The sequence below is a fragment of the Palaemon carinicauda genome, chromosome 8 (assembly GCF_036898095.1).
Source record: "Palaemon carinicauda isolate YSFRI2023 chromosome 8, ASM3689809v2, whole genome shotgun sequence".
Classification (NCBI taxonomy): domain Eukaryota; kingdom Metazoa; phylum Arthropoda; class Malacostraca; order Decapoda; family Palaemonidae; genus Palaemon; species Palaemon carinicauda.
The window spans coordinates 15,549,709-15,558,753 of record NC_090732.1 but is presented as its reverse complement, the minus strand read 5'-3'; the positions used below and the strand labels follow the sequence as shown (position 1 = coordinate 15,558,753).

The following is a 9,045-nucleotide window of genomic DNA, read 5'->3' as shown; positions in this document are numbered from 1 at the left end:
GAACATAAACTTAATTACTATTAAATACAAAACATGAATAGAAATCGTATTTGACATTTAAGCAAATAAAAAGAATTGAAAACAGTCTTCATTTTTAAATTTTCGAATCTATGGAAAAAAAAAAACTCTCATTTGACTCAATGCAACTAATTGAATCAGGTCATAATCCGTCAGTCTTGTTTAAAGTGTGAGTGAAGACGAGCGCGGTCGCAGTTCATATAATATTATCTCGTTTCGTGATGAGATTTCAACCTGCAGCTGTAGCCTACATCAATGTGAAATGTAAGCGTAACATTTGATTTCCATGTGTAGTATATCGATTAATGTTGTTTTATGGGTGTTTCCTCGTATGTGTAGATGTTTTGAACTCAGTGCTTTCGAGTCGGGGAAAGTTTAGCCAGCTGTTTACTCTGTAAGGACAGTGAGACAAGCGTCACCAAGATCAACTGATACTTTATTCAAATGTGCACGGGAGTATATTAAAAGGTGCGGACGGAAAGGTAGGATGGCACTGGCGCCAGATCAGATTGGATTGCCCGCCAAAATATATGTGTTTTCTTACACTTACAAATATACGAATTATGAGTTAACAGAAACATGTAATGAAATGATACACATGTCAAAATGTAGCTCTGATAGAGCGGAATACATATACATGGGAAACGCTGGTTTCACATGGTTTATTGAGACCCAGTCCTCTTGGCCATGGACGTCGAGAAGGAAGGCTTTCGTTGTCTTCTTAATTACCCGGTAGGGGCCTCGATAAGGTCTAGTTAGTGGTTGTCGATGAGCGTCGACACGGATGAAAACGTACTCGCAGTCATCCAGGTTTTTTGGCTTGAAGTGCTTGGTTCTGTCCTGGTAAGTTTTGAGACATGGCTTGAACTTCCTGGCGATGTCCCTTAGGTGATCCAGCTGCGTGTCGTCAGTTGATGAGGGAAAGAATTCGCAAGGAACTGCGAGCGCCTCCCCGTAATCCTTTTCGGCGGGCGAAGGTTCGCTGTCTGCGCGAGGGGCGGTGTGAAGGCCGAGGAGTACCCAAGGAAGTCGTGATTTCCAGTCCCCGTCGGTGCAGCTCGCCATCAGGGACGCCTTGAGGGCGCGGTGAGTTCTTTCGACCATGCCGTTTGCCGCGGGGTTGTATGCCGTGGTGCTGTGGAGCGTCGTCCCCATCAGGTCCGCCAAAGCAAGCCAAATTTCAGAGAGGAAAGCGGGGCCTCTGTCTGTCGTGATGTCGTCAGGAACGCCAAACCTGCTCACCCAGCTTGACAGGAGGGCTTCGGCGCATGCTTGAGTCGTAGCTTCGGTCATCGGCAATGCCTCCAACCACCTCATGGAGCGATCGACGATCGTAAGCAGGTAGCGAGCAGATCCAGAAGGGGGCAATGGTCCCACGACGTCGATGTGTATGTGACCGAAACGTCTTTTTGGCTGGGGAAAATCGCCTACCCCCGATTCGGTGTGACGGCTGACTTTGCTTGATTGGCAGTTGATCCCTGGCCAGACGAACTTTTCAGACAGAAGGCGAGCGGTGGTGCGTCCTGAGGGGTGTGAAAGTCCGTGAATGATATCAAATATTTTCCTTCTGCAGGAGGCTGGTATCCAGGGACATGGGCGGCCGGTGCTGGTGTCGCAAAGAATAGTTACTCCTGCTGGTCCGAGGGGAATCGCACTTATCTTGAGCGCGTATGGCCCCGTCAGGTGATCCTGTGCTTCTCGGTCGGTGCGTTGTTCGGTTGCGAGATTGGCGTAGTCGATTCCCAGGTGGATTGCGTCAATTTCAATCCTTGAAAGGGCGTCCGCGACTGGGTTTTTCTTTCCTTTCTTTTCTAGAGCTTAAAAAATCTGATAACAAAGCTTACGGTCTATTAAATTTCTTATTCCTGATCTAGATATTAATCTTTGGTATTTTCAAGAATTGATTACTGCAACTCACTGTTCTATGGCTTACCAAATTATCAGCTGGAGAAAATTCAGAGTACAAAACAGAGCCGCTAGATTAATAAAAGGACTACACAATAGGGATAGAATTACCCCTGCACTAATTAGATTACACTGGCTGCCGGTAAAGGCGAAAATTGAATACAAGCTACTCTTACTAACGTTTAAGATACTGAACCAAAATGAACCAAAATATCTAAAAGAATGCCTGAAAAAACTAGAACTAGAAAAAAATGTTACCATAAGACACTTGAGTGACAAACATACACTATCTGAACCAAGAACAAATAGTAAATTTGGTGAAAGGGCTTCTAGCTACTGTGCGCCTAGACATTATAATAAACTGTCAACTGAAATGAAGGACCTAAAGGGAACAATTGAATTTAAGAAGAAATTAAAGACATTACTTTTCACAAGATCATATGATTTGGAAGATGCTACAATCAAGGAATTGTAAAAGTTATAATGAAAATGTTTCGTTAGATGATTGATATGGACCCGCCCGAGAAGTAGTTCACTCGACTTCAGTGGAGGGTTGGATTTAAACCCAAAACAAGTAAAAGTAAGTAAAATACCGTCGTTCAATTAGTTCATTATGCATAAGATTTTTCATAACTGACCATCCTTTACAAATTCAGATCTTCCTGACAATTTCATCCTGTTCGTAATACTAGACTGGCAATTAATTCAGGCCTTCTCAATCATGAGGCTCAATACTACACAGTATTCTAGAAGTTTTATTCCAGCTGTGACCAAGTTGTGGAATGATCTTCCTAACCGGGTAGATGAATCAGCAGAACTTCAAATGTTCAAAGTTGCAGCAAATGTTTTTATGTTGAACAGGCTGACATAAGTCTTTTTATAGGTTATATATGACATATCTGTTTTGACGTTGTTACTGTTCTTAGAATGATTTATTGTTAATTTGTTCTCATCATTTATTTATTTCCTTATTTCCTTTCCTCACTGGGCTATATTTCCCTATTGGAACCTTTGGGCTTATAGCACCTGGCTTTTCCCACTAGAGTTGTAGCTTGGATAATAATAATAATAATAATAATAATAATAATAATAATAATAATAATAATAATAATAATAATGATAATAATAATAATAATAATAATAATAATAATGATGATGATAATAATAATAATAATAATAATAATAATAATAATAATAATAATAATAATAATAATAATAATAATAATAATAACAGAAAATTATATACCAAACTATAAAAACGGCACAAACCAGAACAGAGGCGCCGTTGCAAAGACAAAGACTACTAAATAGTGAACAGTGACCCTAGTTCCAACTTCCAAATGTTTCCGTTCACGATTCCAGAATTTTTTGTTTTATACAGAGGTGTCTTTAAGTTTATATTATTTTGTGACTTGCGTAAAGTTCTTTAGTTTCTAAAGGTCTTCCAAGGGATTTATTGAAGAGCTAGAAGGTTGCTTTTTACACCTGCTGCCAAGTCTCCAAGACAACATAACCAAGAATATTAGGCTAAGATAGACCTACACTTAGCATCCTTACCTAGTTCTAGACCATGACAGGCTTCCCCGTTTTTATGCAGGCATTTGGTAAGTGAAATGTGTGATCTTTTTCTTTTCTTTTGGTTGAAAAGTTAGAAAACTAGTATTTCTGATAAGTATCCGATAGGATGTATGAAAATTGGAAATTTAAAAAAGTTTGCTCGTGCTTTACTTATAGGCCTAATGCAATTAATTCGATGCCCTACCTATCCTAACTTGACTTAGATGTGACCCCCTTCCCTTTTATTCATACAGGATTTTGAAACATGACACATCCCAGTTTATGCCATTTGTTCACAGCAGATGTAACAGAAAATTTCTCAAAAAATTAGAAAAATTTAAATCTAGTATAAGGAGTCAATCAGGTAAGGTGAATTGCAGAGGATTTGAGATACACTGAGAAATTCGGGTAGAATTATAGATATGGACAGAATAACATTTTGGACAGAAAAATAGTTTATCCTGTAGTAAATAATGTCCTTTCACTGAATTTGACCTTCATTTCAAAAGCAATTATACAGAACAACCTGTTAGAGCCCCTTCCTTCCCTACTGGGAACCCCGGAGTCAGGGAAGCACAGGAACAGTTTATTTACCAATGAAACAAAGTAAAATTAATTGAATATTCACTATTAACCACAAAAAAAAAAAACAGTTGTTCCAACACATATACGAACCTTACGCTATTTATAGGGTATTACTTTTGGCAATGTTGAAAACTAGCCAAGACAATTTGGTAAAGTTTTACATGTCTACAGGGTATCATTTCGAACAGAAAATATGTTTTCCCATAGCTAATAACGTGATTTAACGGAATTTGAACTTCATTTCAACCGCAAACAAACAGAACAACCAGTTTGACTAACTTCAAGTAGCCGAACTGGTTGTTGTTGTTGCGGTTGAAATGAAGGTGAAAACCGGTTAAATCATGTTCTTTACTTGAGGAAAACATACATTTCCTGTTAAAATTTTTAAAAATAATGGCTCTTGTTTGCTTGCTAGAGAACAAAAACACCAAGCTTGTATGTACTGGCAAGCAGTAATGTTAAGTTGCGCACGCTAACATTAGCAACGTTACATTAACATCAGCAATGTTACGTTAACATTAACTATGTTACGTTAACATTAGCAACGCTAAATATAATGGTTCTTATTCCGCCACTGGTTCGCTTACGTCACATGAAAATAAAACATCAAACTCGCAGTACTGGCAAGCGCTAATGTTGAGCTGCGCATGCTAAAAAGATAGTAAAACTAACTCATTCAATTTTAAATATTAAACTTAGCCGGTGAATATATAAATAGCCGACGTCTCCAACGGCCCGACAGATTCCAAAAAACTCGCGAGCGATCGCCATGAAGGTTGCGGGTGTGCCCACCAGCGCCGACTATCGGCCAGATACCGCATATACTTCTCAACCACTTCAGTTCTTCTCTGTCGGTGTCACCGACAACATTGGTTCCGCTCGCTCTAGACCTCGAGTTTTCTACCGAATTGGTGAAGTACTTGGTTTTGGTTTTATTGCTTTCGCCGTGTTGGATTATTCAATACTATCTTCAAAAGAAATGCTTTTGAAAGGAGAGGAAAAGTTTTTTGCCCTTGCTTTTTTAATCTCGCTCTGGTTTTTCCATAGAGAAAAGATGGCCGACCCTTCCCTCAGTGTACGGAAGTGTGTTAAAGGCTTTTAGTAATTATTTTATCACTTTATAAATTATTGTTGATATTTATAGATTTACCTCTATATATTTTATATCTCACCCGCCTTTATTAGGCCTCTTCGATTAGCTTTCCATTTATACTAAACATCGAGATAAATTTTATGTTTTTGTTTATATGCGGCCTTTACCTATTCTTTGTAGGCGGTCCTGACTTGGAAAACGAAGTTAAACAACGTTGAGCCCATTCAACTTTTATTTTTGTTTAGATAAAAACAGTTGCTCTGTAAGAGTGATGAGATGAATATTTTTAGAAAATCTTTTAAGAAATTTATTCTTTGAATAGTCTTCGTGCTATTTTTCAAAGATGAACTAACGTTTGGTTTATTTATGCTACGCAGCTTGCGCTCTATCGATACGATAGAGAAAGAGAGAATCACGGTTTCACTTTGCAGAAAGAGTAAATCGATTTTGACGTTTTGTTCACTCTTCTTTCAAACTGAAGTTTTTTAGATACTAATTTAAAGGAACATGTTAATTTTCAATTTCTTAGTCCTTTCAGTTTTTTCCTTTAGTCAAATAACCTGTTATTGACGAAGAGTGAGTGGGCCATTCTCTTGTGAGTGACAAGAGAGAGAGAGAGAGAGAGAGCGATCCGATCTTTATTCTCGTCCCAAGTCTCTGTACATGGAGTTTGGGAGTGAGTAACGTTGTTCTCGATTCAGTTTTTTTACTCTCGTCCCAAGTCTCTGTACGGGGAGAGAGGATAAAACGTTTTAGTTTTTATTCTCATCCCAAGGCACTGTACGGTGAGAGATTGAAAACGTAGTCCTTATTGAACTAGTTTTTAGTCTCATCCCCAGTCACTGATCTTTTTAACTTTATATTTTTCCGTTTTATTCGATATATACAGTGAACCCTCGCTACTTCGCGGTTCGACCATCGCGGATTCACCACTTCGCGGATTTTTTCCATAACCCATATATATACAGTAATATATATATATATATATATGTATGCATGTATTTATGTATATATGTAGGTATGTATATGTGTGTACATATAAATATATATATATATATATACACACACACACACACATATATATATATATATATATAATATATATACATATACATATATATATATATATATATATATATATATATATATATATATATATATATCTATATATCTAAAGTAGGAAGATGTGATGTAGTTCTAAGGGAAAAGTATGGGAAATATGTCTGGGTAATAAGCAAAGCTCTACCTCCAGTTTGTTTCTACATTATGATCAGAGATAAATGTAAACAAAACATTGGTTGCCATTTTTTATCGTGCTTTTTAGCATGTTTAGGAAATGCATGATATAAAATCACCTTTAATATTTGTGCCTGTTTTAGTTTAGGGTACTGTAGTACATGCATTAAGTGTTCTGTACATTAAAGGGTAGTTTGTTAACAGTACTACGTACAAGGGAAGGTTTTAAAAGTCTGAATATACATGTTGAATAAATAGGTAAATATGGTGTCACTACTTCGCGGATTTTCACCTATCGCGGCCGCGACTGGAACCTATCTACCGCGATAAATGAGGGTTCACTGTATGTATATGTTTATTGATTTTTGCATGTGTGTTTCATTTTGTACTAATGTGCTTACATTATACGTCTCATTTCGCAATTCTAACCTTTTGATTTAAGGGATAATTGCGTGCTTCAGGTAGAAATCAGTTTTATTCATGTCTAATGTGAAATTATTAAAAAATGCGATATCAGTGAAGTAAGTGCAAAAAAAAAAAACTATGTTCTGTGTTGCGGAGGGTTCGTTTGTTCGTGCTTGTCGCTTGCCTAGTCCGAGACCTCTTTCAGGCTCCCCTGCACCAGGGAGAAGGAATGTCATAGGACCTAAGGGAGTGAGGAGTGTAAACCAACGAACAGACGTTCCCTCAAAGGTATCAGACGTTGCTCGTCAAGCACGTCCTTGCCATAAGACAGGAGAGACGAAGTTTCTCCTCGTCTTCCGATGATTCGTCTCTTTAAAAGCGTGGGCGTAAGGTTTCGAGACGGTTGAAATGTTTATTAGTTCCTTCAGAACAAGTTCAACGTCCTAGCTGTAGTCATCATAAGAGTCCCGTTCTTAGCGATGACGTTCGTGTACAGACGTTTCTGCCACAGACTCGACGTGACGTTGAGCGGTAGACACCGTAGACACAACGTGACATCGAGTGTCAGTCACCGTTGTCACGATGTAGCATCGATCAGCAGTCACCGCTGTTACTACGTGACGTTTGAACGTCAGCCACCGCAGTCACAGGTTGATCCAAAGTTAAGTGTTTTGCAAGATATGCTGTTAAAGCTTTCTTCTTTAATAGAAGCTTACGATCCTGTTCCTGTGCGAAAGGATCCTTTGCTTTTTGTATGTCACGGTTCTGGGATACGTGATTCGGGTCTTCAACCTTCTAAACGAGCTTTTTTACGCCACGCTGACGTTATCCCTTGTGACAGCTTTGCTGTTAAACGAGATGCGGAGCATAAATCTCGATGTAACTTTGATCTCTTTGAACGTCAGCCACCGCAGTCACAGCGTGACGTTGAGCTGCAGACACCGCAGACACGACGTGACGTTGAGCGGTAGACACCGTAGACATGACGTGATGTCGAGGGTCAGTCATCGTAGTCACGATATAGCATCGAACAGCAGTCACCGCTGTTACTACGGGACGTTTGAACGTCAGTTACTTCTGTCACGACGTGTAGTAGAATAACATTCTCTGCAGTCACAACGTGACATCGACCCTCCAACTTTAACTTTTGTTCATATACAAGTTGATGTAGCCTGGCAGGCTTTTCCTTCACGTCATTCTGAATATAAATCTCCTTCTCGCAAGACTTTAGATTTTTCAGATGATGTGCCTTCTGAAGAAGTTGATGACCCCCTTTCAACTAATGTTCCTTTGGGGAGTCTTTCAGAAGAGGAATAACCTAGGGTGGTCCAACAATCCCTTGTTTTATTTTTAAATATTTAACTTAGCCGGTGAATATATAATAGCTAAGCCTCCGGGGGCTCGACAGAAAAAACACAAAAACTCGCGAGCGATCGCTATGAAGGTTGCGGGTGTGCCCACTAGCGCCAACTATCGGCCAGATACCGCATATACATGTAAACAGACCCAATTCTTCTCTGTCGGTCTGAACGACAAGACGTACCATTACTCGCTGTATAACCTGGAGTTTTTCAACAGACTTGGTGAAGTACTTCATTTTGGTTTGAGCTTTCGCAGTGCAGGTGTTTTATCTTCAACTTAAATCTTGAACTCTTTTTTGGATAGATTTAATTGTTGATGACTTTGGATTGTTTTTTGGACTTTCTTTGACTTTTAAAAATGGCCTACCCTTCCCTTAGTACGGAAGTGTGTTTTAGGCTTTTAGCAATTATCTTATCACGTTATAAATTGTTGTTGTTAATTATAGATTTTCCTCTATATATTTCATATCTCAACCGCCTTTATTAGGCCTCTTCGATTAGCTTTCCATTTATAATAAACATCAAGATAAATTTTAATGATTTGTCTATATGCGACCTTACCTATTCCTCCCCTAATCCGAGAGTAGGCGGTCCTAACTTGGAAACCGAAGTTAAACAACGTTGAGCCCTTTCAATCGTAAATAACTTTTACAGAGCAAATGATTTAAAACTTATTAAATGAATATTTTTTAGTAGATATTTTATGAAAGATTTTCTTTGAATAGTCTTCGTACTGTTTCAAAGATGAACTAACGTTTGGTTTATTTATGCTACGCAGTTTGCGCTCTATCGTTACGATAGAGAGAGAGAGAATCACGGTTTCACTTTGCAGAAAGAGTAAATCGATTCTGACGTTTTGTTCATTCTTCTTTCAAACTTAGCCTA

General features: G+C 38.6%; 1 long non-coding RNA gene across 1 annotated transcript in view; it reads left to right on the top strand.

Annotated features, from left to right (window-relative positions):
• The first annotated feature begins 3,225 nt into the window (after window positions 1–3,225).
• Window positions 3,226–9,045, top strand: part of LOC137645674 (uncharacterized) — a 208,137-nt gene continuing 202,317 nt past the window's right edge. Inside the window, exon 1 of the long non-coding RNA XR_011045333.1 lies at window positions 3,226–3,527. This is a non-coding gene — a long non-coding RNA (uncharacterized lncRNA). The remainder of the gene's footprint in view (window positions 3,528–9,045) is intronic.